The sequence below is a fragment of the Anopheles gambiae genome, chromosome 2, assembly GCF_943734735.2.
Source record: "Anopheles gambiae chromosome 2, idAnoGambNW_F1_1, whole genome shotgun sequence".
NCBI lineage: Eukaryota > Metazoa > Arthropoda > Insecta > Diptera > Culicidae > Anopheles > Anopheles gambiae.
The window spans coordinates 92,669,219-92,689,970 of record NC_064601.1 but is presented as its reverse complement, the minus strand read 5'-3'; the positions used below and the strand labels follow the sequence as shown (position 1 = coordinate 92,689,970).

Genomic DNA, 20,752 nt, shown 5'->3' with positions numbered 1-20,752 from the left:
TGTCCATGGATTACATACAAACACACTCGTCGACACATATGAATCATGGGGAAAGAGGGAGGGTGGGTTGGAAACGGACGGTATCTAGATTCCATTTCGGTGATTAAACCAGTTACAAACCCTGCCACCCCTTCTCTGCACGTGTGTTCGTGTTCTCCTCTGTAACAGCCAGTTCCGAAGGGGTTGCTCCACGACGCTCCACCGGGAATGGTAAAGTTCAGTGACCGGAAAATCGATTACAGGGGTTTGTAGTGTGTTGCGGTAGCTCAACAACATACATACACCACACGGGATACGATCATGTTGCGAAACTTCAGGGAAAGGGGAAACACCAAACCAAAAGTCACCCCGGGGGTATTACTGTTACTGGTGGGCCTTGTAGCATTGATGAGGTGTTACGAATGCGAGAACTATTTACCCACTAGGGGGATTACCCACTAGGGTGGTGGGAGTGTGCTGGAGGTCATAAGCTCACGCTTAAATTGAATAAAGATTTCTACACTACAGTCTAGGTGTGGGTAGAGTCTCCGTGACCGACAATGCAATCAGTGAATGTGTGGGACTGAGTATTTAGTGACATAAAATGTCAGCGAAAGGTAATTATGCTCACGAGTTGTAGGGTTTTGCCGGGGAAGACAAGCTCGGAGCAAGACAGTTATTTTGGGGATCAAATATCCAACCACTGCTGTTGTCCAGTTTCTTTTTGGTAGCAGCAATCCCTAATGGAACTTTTAAGTCCATCGAATCCACAGACAGTGTTGGCATTAGCTGTTTTGGTTCGAGAATTGTTTGGAGAGCAATGTTACATACCTACTTTATGTCATTGCGCATTGTTAGGATACTGGCATGTCTAGTATTTAATATACCAACAATGTTTTCACTACTTTTCACTTTGGTCTTCCCCCTTTCCATACCCTTACAAATGTTTTGCATGTTACGCCCTTGCCAGTAACACGCATTCCAGCTCCATGTCGCTGGAGCAAGCAACGTTAACTCCGGTTCGGTTTGTTGTGTTTTTGTGTTCTGGCGCAAGGCTTTGGGATTGGGACAAACAAATTGTGCTGCTCGGTAAAAGGCTTCCCCCGTTTTGTGGTTATAAAAATCGCTCCGTAACTGGGAACCAACCAGGCGAAATTCCAATAATTCCATACCATGCTCCTCGGCAACGGTAGCCGATGAAGGTGTGTTGCACAAATGGTGCCGTGACCAGGATCGTCGCTCTGTAGCTGTTATTGGAAAAAGTTTCACCATCTTTGAGTGTTGTGAAATTGCGGCGTTTTTTGTTGGAATGGAAGAGCAGAACCTCGTGCTGCCTGTTTCACTCCTTTAGGTCCTAAATCTGCACGTACAGTGCCTGTGCCTAAAGGATTGTATCTTCCGTCCAGCTCGATAGTTTACGGCACCAGCCATACGGAGCTAGCTCGCTATCGCACCAAGACGCACCGGATGTGCGGCTAAAGATAAAGAAATTCAACAACAACGACAACAGTGAAACCCCCGAAACAAGATACAAAGATAGACCTCGCCAGCCGGGTCTTGTCGGTTATGCGGGCAGCAGGTGTCAAACGATGCGTAGGCACCACATAAACTTACGTCACCAGTCGGCTCTCGAGGCTTTCTGAGCAGGCGTTCTGATAAAAGCACCAGGGGGACCAGCTTGAGTTCACCCGAAACACACCGCTCCTACTTCTGCGATGGGCGCGAGGAATAATCTGCTTTGCAAATGTAAACCGATACCGAACGACCGGCACTAATTACGGCCACGGTGGTGGAAGTTTTGGCGTACGGCAGCACTGGCCAGCGCATGGCGAATGGCATGACGGCACGGCACTATACACACACACGCTGTGTGATGGTGGTCATGGCTTGCCATGAACCACAGGTCCTGGCAGAGCCCCGTCATGCCCAGTGCCATTACAACTGTTCGTTCGACTGTGTGTGAGCGACGGAGTGTTGTGTGTGGAAAGGGAAAATTGTAATTTCACGCTCGAACAATTAGCATGCCCACTTCCCCATGGTTGGGAGTTTCTGGTTGTTGTTGCTATTTCTTCGCAGGATGGCAGAGAAGGGAGATAGATTGGGAGTTTATGGTGTTGTATCCAACCCAAACCACAAACGAGCTACCGGAATCGATACGCAGCGGAAAAGCTTTCCGATAGATGGACGAACTAGCTGGGGAAGGGTTTGAGGGGTGACATTTGTGTTTCAATACGAATAATTGTTGCTTGCTCTAAACCAGCAGCGCGGACACACTTGAGTGAGATGATACATTACACAATAGTTTTTCCCTTTTTTATATAACAATTTTCCTATTAAAGTGAAGCTCTCAAAGTACGTTGAAGAGATCACTTCAACGCTTGGTGTACGTGCACGTATCTTATAATACAAGGAAATTTGCATTCCGTAGTAACTCATTACGCCTCATCATACTGTTTCTGTCGCTCTGACTACGTAATGACGTACGCTCATCGTCCCCTTAACCCCTGCAGTCCCCGTAAATGATGCTTCCCGATACACGGCTGCTTATTAATATTCATTTTGCACCACAACCCCATCCTATTGCGTTCAATTGACAAAATGTACTCCGTTTACGTCAACACCATCTGTGGTTGTGGTGGGGTAGCGATTATCACACGAGATGCTTTCATCAGTGCACACTATCGGATCGATCATATCGCGGAAGAATAACTCTATTTTGCATGCATAACTATCGACAACATTCAACCTGCGCTGCGCTAACATCTCCTTCTTGTATTCTTGCTGTTTCTTTCTTTCTCTACAGAACCTTGGCACGGTAATTGCTAAATCATTAGCATTTGGAAAAAGGACCTTTCTACCCTTCCTGCTGGTGCCGAACAATACCACCGAACACACGTGGCACAGTTGAGTGAAACGTGAACGGAAAAGTGCCCAGAAAGATGCGAAAAACATGTGCTTGAGAATGAATGAAGACACAACACAACGGGCAACGGGAGACACTCTTATCTTGCCAAATCTGGATTCTCTGTCCATCAAATCTAAAACTATTAAAATATCACCCAATGCGTTCGAATTGAGCCGGCCGGTGGCACAGAATATGCTCCAAAGCTTCGGCGTATCCAAAAAATATCTAAAAAAAAACTCATCGTGTGCTGGCAAGGGTGCGGTGCTTTCAAACTTATTTTAGCATGATTGGACGCCCCCGAAAGAGTGTGAACATTCCGTACCGATTACGGAACTTACGGAAACGAAGGTGTGGCAAACTATGCTTGGGACGGGCAGCTTCGTCTTGCCTTATTAAGATGTTGTTTTTTGTTAAAAAAAAAGCTTGTCAAGCGCGTGACTGGTACTGGTTGATGTTGTTAGTCGTCCACACGCCCTCTCAACCCCACTTTTATCACCGACGCAACCGTGCAGAGCAAGTGAATTGCGGTCCTGACGCCTGGTGCCCCGGGCGGTGGTGGTTTATGAATGTGGCGGTGTTAAATTATCCATTAGATAAAGTGATCGAGCACCGCGGCGACATCCCATTTCCCTTTTCACTCAATTGTTTCTCTCCTGTTTTTTTTTTTTTGTTCTGTTTGCTTCCATTTTGCTACACTTATACTCTCTCGTACCTCTCGTGTAACGTGTGTGTTTTTCTCTCCGTTTTTCCTAAAAGGTGGGGTTACTTTTCGTGTCGTTCCCGCAGTGAGCGGCGGCCAGTGTTTGCAGTGTTGCGGCAGCGTTTGATAGGAGATTGATTAAATGGTGGTGCATTAGCATAATACCTTTGTGTGTCTGTGTGTGTGTGCGTACGTCAGTGTGCCTACAAGTGTGTGCGATTTATAGTGCGGGTTTGTGTGTGTGTGTGTGTGCGTGTGCCTCTCGTGTGATGTGATACAACAAGGAGGCGGCCGAGAGGCAGCACCTTCGAGCACCTCTTCCATGCGGGTGGCCAGTGAAGCGGTGGCCAGTGTGTGCGTGTCTGTGTGAGTGATAATGTCAGGGTTTATCAGGGTGTAAGTGTGTGATAAGTGTGTGGCAAAAACCAAAACCGAAAAAGGACGCCACCAATGAAGTGCTGGTAGTAGGGAAGAATAACCGTCAGCGTATCAAGGAAGGTGCGTCTTCAGACTGTGCAACGATTGTGAAGTTCGATACGTACGGAAAAAACAAAAAGAAAGCTGTCGATATAAAATGTAAGTATATTGTTAAAAGGTTTAAACAAATGTCTGTATATGCATTCACACCGTTTGCGCTTCGTCAGCAGACAGAGGAAACGAGCTTACATTTGGAAAATTGATGAGAGCAAATCGATCGTTAAATGAGGATGTGCTGATTGCATTATTTAAGCATTAATCGACAGCGGTGTCAAATGATTACGGACGGTCCATTCCAGTTGCGTTAACGTTTGCCCTTGCTCATGCAATTGTAATAGGCCGCTCGATAACAGTTGACTCTTCCCCATCCCATCATTTGCTGCTATCTCTAGGTGGAATGGGATTTATTTTTAAATTTCGCAACGAGATTACTGACCAAATCCTGTTGCTCGCCAATGCATTCGTAGGTCGGTTAATCCGAGATTGATTAAATATCGAGGCCACGGGCGACACTGTGTGACACTGTCGGTCATTTCATAATCGTACTGAGGCTAAAGTGTGGACATGTGTGAATCGGTGGCATGGTTGGGGTACAATGTAGCATTTGTTACAACGGTTTGGCAGCGGGATTGAGAAACACGGACGGGGTGATTGGTAACATTATGGCCAAATCCAGTTGGAAAATGTCGTGTAAATATGCAATAAAATCGAAAGCATTGAAGCAACGACCGTAAAAGTAAAAGCTTCATACTCTTCTCATTCTTTCCTTCCTTCTTTTTCATTTGTAAAAGGTCTATTAGATTAGAGCGTAAAACTGCTCCACGGCATTTGCGACATTGTACTCGATCGAATGAAGATTTTCAGTAGTGGAAATTAGTTTTAATGTTAGTTTAACTTCAATTTAGAGGAATAATCTGTAGGTGTGACAAGGCTCGGTAATTAGTAACAGTGATTTCAGATCGAATCTGATCTGAATCGACTCTTTACTCTTTTCATGCATTAAATAGTGTAGGTTGGAGCTTTGTATATCAACACAAGTAGTAAGCACTAACAAATGAGAGTAGTGATACACTGCGAATCTTCTGAAACTATAAATACAGCAAGAGGATGCATCAATTTTCCCTTGTCATCAACTTTATTATTAGAGGTGTGCTCCAAGAACCAGAACCGTACGATTTATTTTAGATCATTCTGAAGAACGAACGACCTACGTTTATCGGTTCTTTATAATTCATAATGTACTGAGTTGTTCATAAAATGCACGTCCTACCCATCGTAATAAAGAACGACCTGCTCTACCAAATAATTTTGATGTTGGATCAACTGAACGAAACAATCGTGATTCACGCGCTTTTTCTTCTTCTTTGGCACAACAACCGTTGTTGGTCAATGCCTGCCTTTACAATGAATGGCCTTGGCTTTCGATGCCTTACAATTCACGTTCAGTTCATCTAAATGAAGGAACCAGTGCGATCGCGATCATCAAAATGAACCGAATTGCTCAAGCCCAATTCTTATGCGTCAAGTTTGTTTCTTTTCTATTGATATTCTTCCTCTTCTTCTCAAATATTTGCATACTAAACGCAAGAGATTAGTATTTTGCTAGCCTTTTTGCCTGAACTGTTTAATGATTTAGGATAGTACAGCTCACATAACAACGAGTTAGCGTGTAATGTAAATGGTTGAACGGTGTTTCAGATGAGAATCGAACCTGTCTGTGCAAAGGTCTTGTGGCTGAGAAGTCAGTGCGTCTATGTATTAAACCATCAAGGCTTACTTGGAAACTGAGATACAAACGCGTATAAAAAGTTCATTCAAGCGATTCACTTGATTCACTTTTTGGCTTCATACAGCTACACCCAGAATTTTATTTCTTAAATAGACAGAACGCCGTTTTTTACGCCTCAAACACACAAACGCACACAGCTATTCCACACATGAGTTCAATGTAGTTCCGTTGCCAGTAGTTGCAGTTACTAGGTCATAAAGTTGGTCCTATCGCACGAAACAGAATGGGGAAGGGGGGACCGACCGGTAACATAACCATTGCCATACCCAACACGGCCAGGGCACTGGGCGACCACAAAACGATCCCTTTGGGGAGTGGAGTGACAATACCGCTTGCCTTCCCTCCCTACCGCTCCCTGTGGCATGCAGGGAATGAACTTTAGTCGTCTTCGAGACATACAGTGCCCGGGCCTCTCGCCATTCGGCTGGGATGTTTTATTGGCCACGTTCAGTGGCGGAAGAAAGCCAGTCTTGCCAGCATCAGCGGCAGCAGCATTACTGCCAGCTGTGGGATTTTACCGAAACAGCACTTGGCAGGAAGAAAGTTTGCGTCGTTCTCCCGAATCCCCCCGCTTTTTGCACTTGGGATGTACACTGGAATGCAATGGACGACCTTTGAACGTAAGCATGAGCGCCGGTTTTCCCTCCCCGTGGAGATTTAGCGGCGGGCACATTGGCATGTAATGCAAAAACTAGCAGCGCAACCCCTTTATCTTTCCCCTGGTGAAGATGCGTTTCGGATGCGTCTTCCCCCTCCCTTGCCTTGGGGTGTAAAATGGGACGAACCCAACCGGGAATGATGTACGACATCCGCATTTGCCCAAAGTTCGGGAAGTTTGCCGTGCTTTTGCAGTCGCAGCAGCCGGTTCAAGTGAGGGGAGCGCCGGTTCTGTCAACTACTGATGCAACGCTTAAACGTAATCCTTGGGACGCGCCGCATCGAAAACGGAAAGAATATCACTCAATAGAGTTTCCTGTGCTACTCCTTTTTTTGCTTTTGCTGCTGCTGTTGTTGTCGTTGGTGCTGGCAAGTGAACGCAGTTTTCGGTATGACGGGGGTTTTATTACAAGAGCCCTGCTTCGAGAGGATACAGAGAAAGAGGGAAAGCCTCTCGGATCGGATATTACAGCACACACACACACACACAAATGCAGATATTGTGTTTCGGAAATGGCTCCTTGCTGGGTTGGAAATGAATTCCACGAAGGCTGGAAAGGAGCAGGGTCTACAACTGAGATAATACCGTCGGTGGCGGCGAGGCTTACTTTCTTGGCACCCTTTGAGGCACTGAGCCTTCCTTACGTCAATGTCAGAAAGTAGTCAGCGGCCTGATAGCGTTTGGCAGACTGGGCGACGGTAAATTTCATGACGATATTTCATAATTTTCCAGCCCTTTTGCAGCACAAATTCTAAATGGAGATGAGACAGTGGTTAGCAATGGGTTTTTTTTTGTGGTGAATCTAAAGAACAACTACTATTTTATTCTGCTTTATGCTAGCCCTATTTAAAGTGATCATTAAAGAAGGGTAAAATATCATTCAGACATGTTTATCGTAAAGCGCGTTTTTATTCGCCCATCGTCTGGCTCTCGCGGTACGTTTTGCAGCTATTTATTTATATTTGTATACTGTGGTGTGTGGTCGCAGCGTTGGCCAACGTCGAGATTAGTGTGCACACACACACACACACAGAAGAAAACAAGCAAAAAAAAAACGACTGCAGATAGTGTTACATCCGTTCCGGTACAGCACAATTTCCGTGCCTCCCGGTTATCCCGGTTCCGCTTCGGTGCGTTGTGCTACATGAACTACACTATAAAAAAAAAGAATCTCGCGAAGCGCTTTTCTCACATCCTAAATAGTCGAGCGAGAGGAGGGAAATAAAGGAAGCAAAAAAGCGGTTAGTGCCAAACGAGAGAAAGCCGCCTTAATCCAGCCGGGAAATGAAATTGCAATGTGTACTGGTGTATTTAATTCTTGCACCCCAAAAACCTCCGGCCCAAAAACGGGGCCGGGTGTTGTGTTGGTGTGTCTATTATCTACGACTTGCGGCTGCGGCTGCGGCTGTGCGGCATGAGTGGCCCATTTCAAAAGGCTTAGAGACCGGTTTGGTGGCGGAAAATGAAGCCCATAGTGTGGATACACAGTGTACGGATCGCGGGGTCAAAAGCTGCCGGGAGCCTGCCGGAAGAATAAACTTGCCTGCTCGTCGCCCCGTCTGTCGATGCTGATTTTCTCTTTTCATTTTATACATCTCTCTCTCTCTCTCTCTCTCTCTCTCTCTCTCTCTCTCTCCCTCTCTCTTCTCTGTTTCTCTCTTTTGTGTGTGTTTCAATTGTCCTTTTTTGTCGTTTTGTTTTTGCTACACAAAAGTGGCTGGCTGGGTATGCCTCGGGTGTAGTGCTCCGGTCGGTACGAGCCCGTACTCGCACGATGAGCCGGACGTACGTAGGATGCGCACGAAAATAAAACCAGAAGATAGAGATAATTATCTCCCGTTTCACTACCGCAGCCACCCACACTCGTTACACACCGCCACCGTTGCCCCTCCACCAAGTCGGCGTAATTTTCACTTTCATGCTGCTTGCAGCTGAACCGAGAACTACAAGGCAAGCGTGCCCGCAGAGCGGAAACATAATTCCCTCGGCCAGCGTGGAGAGATGGTTTGAGTGTGGTGGCCCTGCCCTGCTCCCTGACGATGCAAACAACCCGTCCAATTCTGTCTGTGTGAGTGTGTGTATGTGTGTCTGCCCTCTCAAAAAGCTCTTCCTGGCGCGTCTTTGATGGATCTCTGTTGCCAAGAGCGTCCCACGAAAGCGCAAAAAGAAATCATACATCTCGTTCCATTGCATGGTTCGTAAATTTCTGGGTGCTCTTTTTTCTGCACTCGTTCCCGTTCCGGGTACTACTTGTTCGTGGAAAAGTTTTTCTGCAAGCGTTTGGAGTGGTTGTGCGCCGGGAAGGAAGAATAAAAGTTCTCAAACAATGCTCCATGGATGGGGCAGAGTAGTTTTGGGCCACAGTTCACGTTTTCGTCTTCTTTTTTTGTTTTTTTTTTTTTTTTTTTTTTTTTGTGCGCATTTTCATTAAGCGTCTACCCTGCGTCTGGTGGGTGGAAATGAGTTTTTCTTTCTCAGCGTTTTTTTTTGTTGGAAGCGGGAAGAGGTTATTTTTTAGTAAATGTTAATCATCATCATAGCGGAAGCAAAGATTTGCAGAAACTTGTACGGCATGCAGCACGCGGACGCAGATGTTGAAGTGCAGATTGTAGGCGCAAGATTGCAAGTTTTTGCGTTTAGGTTGAAATTCAGTACTTCCCCACGGATGTGTTGGCCATGTCTGTGCAGCCATTTCCAACTCACCGCTTTATAGCTATTTGTAACGAGTTTGAGTTAGAGACCCAGTTCGCCTTCGCTTCATCTTGCGGCGAGAGTAAGCCCACCAAGTAAGGCAGCGGCAAAAAACTGACGACCTCAAATAAGCCGGGATTGCAGGACAATTAGCCCAATGCCTTAATGCCGCCGCCACCCACAGCCGACTGTCGGGGAATGTTTTATGAGCGTGCGCGCGCGCGCCACCCCGTAAGCCGACTTTATCGTCGGCACAATTAAAGTTACGGCAGAGTGGACTTTGGGCGATGATTTATGAAATTTGTACCGTCGGCTGTACGTGTGTGTGTGTTTGTGGGTGGCAAATAAGGGAGTAGACCAAAGCTGTGTGCACATTTCCCGCGAATCGTCGGCCCTCTTCCTGCGCGACCGCAGATGTTGAAGCTTCACCACGAGAAGGATTATCTTCCAAGGGACTCGAACCTTTACCCCCGTACTTCGGCTACCGGGGCTGTAAGCTAGAGCTACGTGAGCTTTGTGTGTCTCCTGTCGGCGTGTGTGTGTGTGTGTGGTTTTGTCCGCTGTAGCTGCCTTTCGACCGCCAAACAGCTCCGTTTGGCATTTCGAACTACACCACAGCTGTGACGGGCGGATCGATAGAAACAGGGTGTGGTAATAAATTTTCCGAGATTGCAATCGATGAATATCACTGCCTTGCTCTCCCTTCTCCCCTCCTCCCCTCAGTCCTCTGCGCTGTGGCACTCAAGGCTCCCCGCCCCCACCCGGTACCGGTCGGTCTAGTGTATTAAGCGTTCTTATTAATAGCGCAACACCAATCGGAAAGGAAGGTTTTCGCCCTGCATTATCTCCATTGGACTTTATGTGCTCTCGCCATCTTGCTTGCCATCATACCCGTTCCCTCCTCCATGCTAGACGCAAATGATGAAACGCATCGGTGCTGGAGGGTTCAAAGGTGGTACCACTGCGCTAAAAATAGCTCGGAACTCATTCAGACCACTATCAGGTGGGTGGTGCCGTAAAACAGTGAAGGCCAATCGGAAGGCACACTGATAGGTTGGGCACTGCGATTTGAGGAAAGATTGGCATTATTTAGAGGCAAATTTCCAACAAGTCGACTTTCACACCCAAGGGGGACATGGTTGAATTGCTAAACATTAAAATAATTTTGCTTTTGGACAGTTTTGCGTAGCGTTTGCAAATTACGAAAGTACTGCAAAACTGGATTTGGCATGGAAAAATCAATACGCTCGGCACCGTCTCCTTCCCACACCGCAACATGCTGCTTGTGTCTTCGTTAGGGCAGAGAGACCTTCACTTTAGGCCTGAAGGTCGCTAACCGTAAATCAAAGTGTCTTTTTCTCTCACTCTCTAGGTGCTCAAAATAGCTCTAGTGCCTGGTGGAGCACCTGGTTACACAGCCCTTCGAGAAAGCCTTTACACCTTCTTGCTGTACGGGGGTGGATCCGGCAGGACCGGAAAGCCCTCACAAACAACACAGAGTCTTTGGTAAATTATGTTGCACTTTGTGGCGCTGTGTTTTTTTTCTCCACCCCCGCAAGTCAATTTGCGGACGCCTTATTTGCAGCGCTCACGTGGTCGACCCAAAAACCACCTCCCCTGTACACCAGAACAAATCATCATGTAGTACACCATCCCCGCGTTCGCTCTCCTCCGCACTATGCAATCTCATGCTCGGCGGAAAACTCGTCACCGTCCGCGTTGGACCGTGGTTTGCTGCGTAGCGCAAACAGGGAAAATCACCCATTTGTTTCCTACGCTCTTTGGGGTCGTAGGTGCAGCTAATGCCACCACCAACAAGCCCCCCCCCCCCCCCCCCCCCCCCCGGTTCCTTCGCCCTCCATTCGGGATTGTGCGCGGATATTTTAAGACATTCAGCTGGCGGTCTCTTTCACACGCTCTTTCCAAAAATACACACTCAATCAAATGAATCGGGTGGCCGGCCGCGTGTGTGTGTTTGGCCAAGAGCCGCTGCTGCTGCTGCTGCTGCGTGTGTTGCGGATCGTACGCGCGAAAGGTGCGCCGTCGTTGTTTGTTGTGCTCGCGGATCAAAAGGGAGCGCGCAATGTTTTATGCGCTGCCCGTGGTTGCCTTCTGCCTCGTTCTCCGCCCTTCCGGTCCCTTCGTGTAGCATCTTGCGGCACCGATGACGGAGCGATGCGAAGCAGAAGCCCTGGTTGCTGGTTGAGGAATTTTATCGATTGATACACTTACACTTCTGGTAGTGTGCGTTTTCTTCTGATTTATTTCATTTTTTTCCTATTTTAATACACTCATGAAGATCATGAAGAGCAAATCACATAAACGTACATGATTCAATTACCAAAGAGTGTGTGTAATGAAACCGGTTTCATCATTTCAGTTTGAATGTCTTTCATCAAACTGCGCCCCACAAACTCTTTTGTTTTCTTGCTACACCATTTTCCATCAACATCACGCAAACGTTCCAGTTCCAACTTCTCCATTATGCTCTGCTCTCCTTTATCTCCTTCACAGCTCATATTTCATACATTTTGTTTTGCGGTTTTTGTTTTGACCCACCGTGCGCCCGTGTCGCGTTACCCGATGCGCATTGCGCTCCTCCGACCGGCGGGCCACTGCATTCAACACGTGCGTAAACAACCGGTCCGATCGCCGCGAGACGCTTTTCCATTTCCATTCCCCGCACACACACGCACACACACCAGCTGGGCTATTTATTGTGATCGCGGGGGCGCGCTCGCTCGCCTCTGTTTATTTTCCTCCTTGCTGTAGAGTATAGTGTAGTGCGCGAACGTAACGCGAGCAGCTTTAAAAAATATTATTTACAGTCACTTTGGTCCAAAGGGGGGGAAGGTGAAGCGGGCGGTTGTAGTAAAACGTATCCAATTGGGAATTGCGCTGGGAAAGTGAGGGATGCTTTGTTTGAGGGGAGGGTCGGGTTGATTTAAATACTCTCCCGCTCTACGATTGGGCGCTCGCATACTGCTGGGCAAACGATGGAAAAAAATGCGCCTTGATGATGAAATGAATGGTGCTTTGATGTGTGAAAATAGGGAATGGTTTTTATCTATTTTTTTTTTAAACGGTATAAAAATCCTACCAAAGAGTCATTGGGTGCTACGCTTTAAGCGGTTCGTTTGAGGTTATGCTTATGGTGAACAAGGCGCAATTAATGCAACGCTTTTTAGTTTTTTTTTTGTCACTAAACGCCATTCAACTCCTCTTTTGGCCTTTCAATCGTCCTGTAATGTGTTTTTCGTCCTGTCATAACTTTTACGAGCACTGTGTCATAACATCATTCATGTACGGTCTGCTTGTGTAATGGTGTTCCCTTTTCGACATTTATGAACGACAATGCAATATGTAGCGAAAAAATGGCATTTACGAACCACAAAACAATGCAGAAAATCCAGCTTCAGTCGGTTATTTTCGCCCACCCATACGTTTTATTTCGTTTTATTTTGCCAATGCTGTTCTCCCTCAGTTGGGGGAGCGTTCTTTTTTTTTTTTTTGCATTTTTCAAATGCATTTTTCACTGTATGGCCCACCCCAAAATGACGGGCCCAATCCAGCGCCCGGCCAGAACAATTCGGCCAGAAAGCTCGTTCTTTTTAGCATTCACAAACGCGTCCACACCACATACTCATAAATGCTGATATTTATGCATCGAGTCAGAAAATGCTGTGGCCCATTTTTTAATACACCTTGTGCCACACACACACAGGCCACCCCGTTCGCCGTGCCGCTACGACACACGAAATAAATGCAGTTTTGCAGGATTGGGTTGGGTGGTACGTGTCCGTGTGTGCTGCTGCTCGCGTAGCTTTTGGTTGAGTTGCTTGCTGCACCGAAATGATATGCATGGAAGAATTGAATGTTGTGCCAGAGTTTGGCGCATGACCTGTGACGCTGTGTCCACACACACTAGCTGGTGCATATGTGGTGCATGTGGTGAGAGAAATTGGTACCCGCAACAGCTGCCCTTTTTCGTTCGCAATAGGGTTATTTGTGAGAGCAACAAAAAAAATATGGAAGGAAGGCGAAACAAATACAATTAAAAATGTATCCCTACTGCAATGGCCCATCGTCGTGCTGGTGACACTACGTTCCAGCATAACCTGGTACTGGACAACAGTGGAAAAAAATAAATAAATGGAGAGATGTCCTCAAAATTTGTTTCCTAAAACTACCGTCCAATAACAATTGGAAAGCAAAATAATAAAACCGGTACAGCGTTACCAGTGTGTGTGTGGGGCGAAGGATTATAATATGAATTTATATTGATTTTTACGCTCCCGGCGCCCATTCGGTGTGTGGTGCGTGGCGCACTGAAATAAGAAGCCGGCCAGAGTAAACAGTGCACTAAAACGCAAACCGACCGGACGGAACGACGTTCGCTAAAATATCAACTAATGCCACCGGCCACCAGCGTGTTTCAATGAACCTGGGCAAACATTACGATTGCCCTCATTTGCCTTTATGTGTGGCGTGTGTGTGTGTTTGGGGTGGGGAGGCACACGGTTCATTTCCCTTCGCCACTCGATCCATTTTATTGGTGCAAACGAAAAATAGTCGTAACGGTTAAGTGCAACCGATGGGAGGGGTGCCCTGCAGCTCGCCAGCATTTGTGGAGAAAAGCACGGGAGGTTGAGACCGCATCCAACCAAAACAATGCACTCGCCCCCCCATCCCCGATAGAATGTCAACAGGGGGAAAAGACGATGGGGAAAAAAGGAAAAACGCAGCCGTAAAAAGCAGCATCTACACGAAAACTGCATTGAAAAGCTGTGTGTTGTGCACACCAGTTCTTCACACTACGCTGGCGCGCTCTCTGTATGGTGTGTATCGACGTTCGACCCGCCAAGAAAACGACCCGCCGAGTGGGGTTCTTTCAGTCAGTCAATGGTTTGTGAAAATGGTTAGAAACACAAACGGCGGGCTAATAAAGACGAAACTGGAGAGAAAAACTGCTGCCGGAAATGAATCCGGCGCTGGGTGACATTTCGTGTAAAATTGTTGCAGATATGGCATGCATGGAGGATGCGGGAGAGGAGGTAACAGGGGTCGAAAATGGAATTGGATGGACGCTGAAGGGCACAACCACACATCGAAGCGCCAAGCGAAGCAGCAGAGCAGTGAAGCAAATGGGTGGTTTTCTTACAAGCTGAAGAAATTTGTTTTTCAGTACACACACACACACAGATGTGTGCTGCGTCAGCATGTTGTTGTCGCGGATGTATGCCCCCCTCCCCGCGGGTGATGGGACGCTGGCTGTGGTGACCTAAGCACAAATATGTAATAGCGTTTCCATCACCAGCGGTGTGCAAGATTTCAGTTGAACTTTCACCACTTACTCATTTTCTTTTTTTTTGCTTCCTTTCGGGGGAAGAAAACTTGCTCAAGCAAAAAATGGCAAAGCACTGCGGTTCATACCTACGGTTTGATTAACCCGTGGCAGCAACAGCACTTTAAAGTCATTTGCAATTGGCACTTAAAGGAACAAAGTTAGATGACTTTCTGGGTGCAAAGTGGTAGTTCGCTTGCGTTGTATCACGCTATATTATTATCGCGAGGTTTCTGTGGATTTGAACTAGTGATGGCAAAATCGGAACCAATAGTTCCGTCTGGGGTTGTAGTCGTCTGGAGATGGCCGGTGACGGAGTCATCCGGAGTCGTCCGAAGTCGTCCGGAGTCATCCGGAGTCATCCCAAGTCGTCCGGAGTCATCCGGAGTCGTCCGAAGTCGTCTGGAATCCGAGTCATCCGAAGTCGACCGGAGTTTGGCGGAGTCGTCTGGAGTCGTCTGGAGTCGGCAGGAGTCGTCTGGAGTCGTAGTTATCCGGAGTCTTCTGGAGTTGTCTGGAGTCTTCTGGAGTTGACTGGAGTCATCCAGAGTTGAAGTCATCTGGAGTCGTCTGGAGTCGTAGTCATCCGGAGTCGTCAGAAGTCGTAGTCACCCACAGTTCGGCGGATTCGTCTGGAGTCGTTCGGAGTTATCCGGAGTCGTCTGGAGTCGTAGTCATCCGGAGTCTTCTGGAGATATCTGAAGTCGTCTGGAGTTGGCTGGAGTCATCCAGAGTTGAAGTCATCCGTAATCGTCCGGAGTCGTTCGAATTCTGAGTCATGCGGAGTCCTTCAGAGTCTGCCAGAGACGGAGTCGAAGATGACATGCCAAGAACATTGGCCTCCGTCCGACTTCGGACGATTTCGGCCGACTCCGCATGACTCAGACCCCGGACGACTCTGGAAGAATCCGGGTGACTCCAACTCCGAACGACATCAGATAATGAGAGACCTGAGTAGACCTACCTTCCGGAGTCGGTTCCAAAATTTTAGGAGTCGGATCGGAGTCGACTCCAGATTTTTGCCAACTTAACTCATCACTAGTTTGAACAATTTGCGCCTGTGTGTGTGTATGTTTTCCACCCAGATGCATGTCGTTTGGAGTAATGATGCAAATTAAAACACTTTGCCAATGCGCCGATTATTGGTGAATTACTTCGTGCTCGAACGAAAACAATTCCAGCCGCAAACAATTGCAAGTTTTGCAAAACGGTTTTAGTAGACGTGACTGGCAAGTTGGCACGCAACCGAATACTGCTGAGGTTTCGGTTGTGCCTTTGTATGCGTTTCAAAAATAGAAATTCAATCATTTCTCGTGTGCGTGTGTGTGTGCAAAATAACGAAAAACTGGTTGAAACTTTCAACCCCTTCATTTTGTTTCGCGCACACTCTCGTTCTCTCTCGTTCTCTCTTTAAGTACAACCGAACCGGATGAGTGACATTTATCTCGAGGAAAGTAATTTTATCACGCATTCTGCATCTTTTTCACCTTCCCTTCTCCCGCCCCTGACAAGTGTTTGAAGCTCCCATGGCCCCCTAATAAACACATTCATTACGCTGCGGAAGGAACAACCATTACGGAGTGCGCGCGAGAGAGCGCCACCATAAATGTCAGAAGATGGGCCTGGAATATGGCATGGGCGCCTTGGTTCCTTGCCCATATCGTCCCGTCCCTCAGCCGCACGGTGAATGTCATGAAATTTTTCAAGATTAGTACCAGCGGGGCAAAGCAAAACCCGGAGGGACAGGGGGTGCGAGTCATCCGGACGAAATTTACCGACCTCATAAAAAGCTCATTTCTTCCGTCGTCGTCGCCGTCGTCAAACAGGGCAATGGTTTCGGGCCTCAAATCCTGTGCCCTTTGGTGCAGGCAGCTGGCGATGGTGGTACACAATTTATTCCACTATTTCCAATCGATTTGGCCGAAAAAAGTGTGCAATTAATTTTCCCCAAAACCGGGGCAAGCATAGCACGCGGCGGGTGAACCCCAGTGTGACAGTTCCGTTCCGGCAGCAGCACGTAAATCCCGGAGTCATTTATATAAATATTTTCATCCCCGCGCCCTCCTTCCCCATACTGCCTATGGGAAAAGCGAGAGCTACGTTTGAGGTTTTATTGGTCCGTTCACGCTCATTCACGCTCTTCCAAAAGGATTAGTTTGAAGCGGTCGCTCGCGGTGTGCGCGATCCGCCATTTCCGTTCTGCGCTTGGCGGGGTTTGGAAATTTATAAAAATCGCGAGACGAGAGTGGAATGTTTTGTGGTCTTTTGGGTCTTTGGATCTTTCTTACTAAGATGAGATATAAATCAAACAAACACACACACAAAAAAAATCCATGCTTAAGATCTTAAAACTTTGTCCACAATTTATTCATTTTGTCGCCCTATTCTCTCTCTCTCTCTCTCTCTCTCTCTCTTTGTCTCTTGATTGATTACTTTAGAATATTTCATTTTGCTGTCTCGTTCCAAAAATGGACCTATTTTTCTTTTGAAATAAGCAAAAAACAAGACAAAGCTCCCGCTTTCGTTGAGCCACCTCTGTCACATACACACACACACACACGATCGATAGGTGAGTTGTTGGTACTCGAGAAAACAGCCATTACCGTTGAAAAAAACTCGTGGAATGGAGAGATGTTTTTCTCTGTTTTTTTTTTGTTTGTTTTTTTTTTGTAGCCGCGTGTTCTCGTGTGGTGGCTGATTACCTTCCACTCCTATGCCAGAATGCCCGCAAAACCATTCAAATCATTCGTCTCGGGCGGCGACCACGCCAATGGCTGAACAAAGCTTGGGCGCAGAAGAGAACAAAAAAAATGGCACAAACAAGCGAATCAATTTCGTGTCCCCCCGCTGCTCTTCCACCAGGGCGCCATAAAGGGAGGCTCCACGAAGGGCCACCGGGTGGGCGGCTGGTTGATGCCAAACCCAGTTAGGCCTTTTCTTTCCATGTTTTTTCGGTTCGAATTGTACCAGGCGTTGGAGAGGGGAGGAGAAAACGGAGTTGATGTGATTTTTCTCCGCTCACTTCACGTTTTCAACTACCACTGTTGTTGTTGTTGTTCTTGTCGATTTACTCGTTCATCGCTCAAGATGCAGGCAAACAGTCTCACACACACACACACACACACACACACACACACACACACACACACACACACACACACACACACACACACACACACACACACACACACACACACACACACACACACACACACACACACACACACACACACACACACACACACACACACGACACTCATACACATGCCCATCTATGTTAGGGGCAGATATGGCGCTGGTCGATGGCGCACTTAAAGAGTGTTGCGCGTTATCGCTTCCCCATGATGTGGCAGAACTCGCACACACATGCATGGACCAAAAGGGTTCCGATTATGGCGCAAGGGTTTTTGCGCGCTTTCCAACGAGCGCAACGTGAAATCCTTTCAATTTCACAAATAGCATTGCCGCACAAACACATGTGTGCTGGCTGTGGGTGTGTTTTTTTTCCTTTTTTAGCTGAGCAAAAAGATTTCTGCGGCCCCGCGAGCGACTGCGAACTCAATATTCTGTCATCAGCTGCTGCTGCTGCTGCTGCTTGGGATCATGTTCGTTGGGGAGATGCTGGCGCACCAGTGGGTCTCAGTTTTCGCCCACGGTGCCACACCCTTTGACTGCGCAAACACACACACACACACGGATACGGCAAACGAGATTGTCAATAAAATGGTGCCATCGTCGGCGTAGGCAAGCGACTGCAACAATTATTTACCCGATCTTTGGATGGTATGTTAGACCCTAAAAAAGCTTTACAGAAGCTACCAAGATGTTAATAATTTTGGAAGGTTTTACTGGTGTTTTTTTTCGTTTTCAATCGGTACACTTAAAATAACGATAAAAGCAACGACAATGGCAAACAACTCTATCAACCTCGCAATTGTTACCGGCGCATTGTAATCCTCTCTCCTGCCTGGAAACCGTTGACCATTGTCGGCCCGATTTACGACGCTTTTTCCCCCATCCTTTTGCATGGCTTTTGTTGGGAATGGTGGGATTTGACTTTGCTCCATTCGCTTTAGTAACGATGCGCCTCCTTTTCCCCCATGTGCGCCTGTCACGAAAGCGGGGGCAAACAATTGAAGCGGGCCCAAACGGGAAGGGCTGGGAAGCAAAAAAAGGGACCAGCAAATCGGCCTTAGCGCTCTGTGTTACGGCTTTGTTTATGGGTGCACATGAATCAACCATTGTTTCCACCAGTTGAAAGGATGAGCGAGATACGTTCTTTAGCCTCACTTCTATCATCAGTGCCAGTTTTTTATTTTGGTTTCCTGACACAAAACAAAAAATTGTGAAGAAACACAAAACGCGAAAAGAAGGCAGCAAACAACGGACGGATCTGTTTTATGTCCAAACCGAATCCGCTGCGCACACACACAAAGCGAAGAGCATCCAGTCTGGCAAAGGATTGTTCACCGACCGTGTTCGAGTTGGTTGGTTTGATTCCCCGCATTAGAGCATTCGAAGGGAAGCAAACGTACCGACGCGGTTTGGGGGCGCTAGCTCGCTCGAAGACACTTAAAGGGGGATGCGTTGTTGTTTTGTTTCTCTTGCACGTAAAGTCCCTTCGGCACAAAATAAAGATGAAGTGCAGTATTATGCTTTTCTTTCAGCGCCCAACTGTCGGGGTTGGGGGCGAAAAACCGAAAACGCAAACCGAAACTGAAACAATCGCCATCCAGATTGAGCATAGTTTGCCTTTTAAAGGCTCTCGCTCGTTTGCTCTGCCGCAAGTGGGGATTTTTGTTGTTGTTGCTGTTGCTGCATGGCCGTACGGTGAATGCTTGATTGCAAAGATTGCAAAGGCGTCAGGCATGAGTAGTCCGTCCGCTTATCAAGCATTGAAAAAAAGGCTGCAGCACACTAAAAATAAGAAGAAGCATATGAAAGGAAAGGAAAAAACGCAACATACAACCATCACCAACCAATCAGCGAACCAACTGACTATCATTAATCTCAAGCGCTGGGGCCTGCGCCTTCTTTTTCCTTCTCCCCAAAACCGCTTAGCTAAAGCTCTCTCTCTCTCTCTCTCTCTCTCTGCTTCTCGCTCGCTGAAGTGCGTCTGGAGTGCGTCGTACTTTGGGCAGGCTGATTTCCCTTTTTGGCCCCATGCTTAGGACTGCCATTCAGGCGTAGAAAGACGATGTGTGTACAAGAGGGTGGTGGTGGACTCGTGAGTGTCTATCATCAAAAGTTCGGATTACTATTCAGTAGCGACGGAGGGTGCATTAAAAGGGGGAAGATTTTGCTTTTGCTATAGACCGAGTTCTTGGTAGTGTAGCAGAAAATAATCACCTCCATTTTCAGCAGCAGCGACCGGCCGGCGGTAAAGAGACGCGAGGTTGCCCCGCCGCTTTTCTTTGATGTTTTTATTGGTGGTGCTTTTTTGCATAAATCTCACCCGCTGCCATCTCACTCTTTCTTGCTGGCCGCTCGTTGGCCGCTGACGACTTCGGTGCTTCGTTTCTTCCAAACCGCGGCTGCCTAGCTGCCTTCAATGCCACTGTGTTGACCTCTTCGCCAGCGTACAACCTTCTTGCAGCTCCCAGGCAAACTACACCACCCTCCCAGGCAATCGTGGGCATTTGCCACGATGTCCTTATTTTTGCTTGCTTGTGCTTGGCGCAGCAGAGGAAAGGGTGGGGTTTCTCTGCCATCGATTGCCTGTGGTCCAACGGCCACCACCGAAAACTATGGGGTTTTCTCTCGGTGAAGGTTGGCTGGTTTTATTAATATTTATGATAATCAACCTACATTCGTCGAACGATCGGCAAACGAGTGGCGGCGCCGTTGGGCGAGTTTTCTCCGAGACGGGTCAAAATTTCGCTCCAAACATACAAACACACACACACACCCAGATAGACACACACACACGCTGTACGGAGTGGTAGCGAGCAGTGGGCCAGCTGGCGGTTGTCGGTCATAAGTTAGCTTATTCGCTGGCCCGCTAAAATGCTCCAACCGCTAGCTCTGGTACACACATTTACATGCGCACCAACGCTAAGAACAGGCGATTGGGACGATTAGCGTGAAGGTTTATGGATGTTGTTCGCATGTTTGTCAACGAGCTCTCTCTCTCTCTCTGGGCGGTGAAGAAAAGGTCGAGTTCAAGGATCGTGCTACAGCCAAGCGCGCCCGGTAGGTAAATAGGGATA

At 47.4% G+C, this 20,752-nt stretch overlaps 1 protein-coding gene across 14 annotated transcripts in view; it reads left to right on the top strand.

Moving 5' to 3' along the window:
* Positions 1–20,752, top strand: part of LOC1276592 (potassium voltage-gated channel protein Shab) — a 98,293-nt gene that overhangs the window by 7,939 nt on the left and 69,602 nt on the right. For 11 of the 14 annotated variants that reach the window (XM_061652689.1, XM_061652692.1, XM_061652690.1 and 8 more), the window contains exon 2: positions 3,641–4,160. The gene's annotated coding sequence lies outside the window, so the exon portion shown is untranslated. Of the gene's footprint in view, positions 1–2,782; positions 2,795–3,640; positions 4,161–20,752 lie in introns of all 14 variants that reach the window. The other 3 variants (XM_061652682.1, XM_061652683.1, XM_061652684.1) reach the window with 1 other exon arrangement.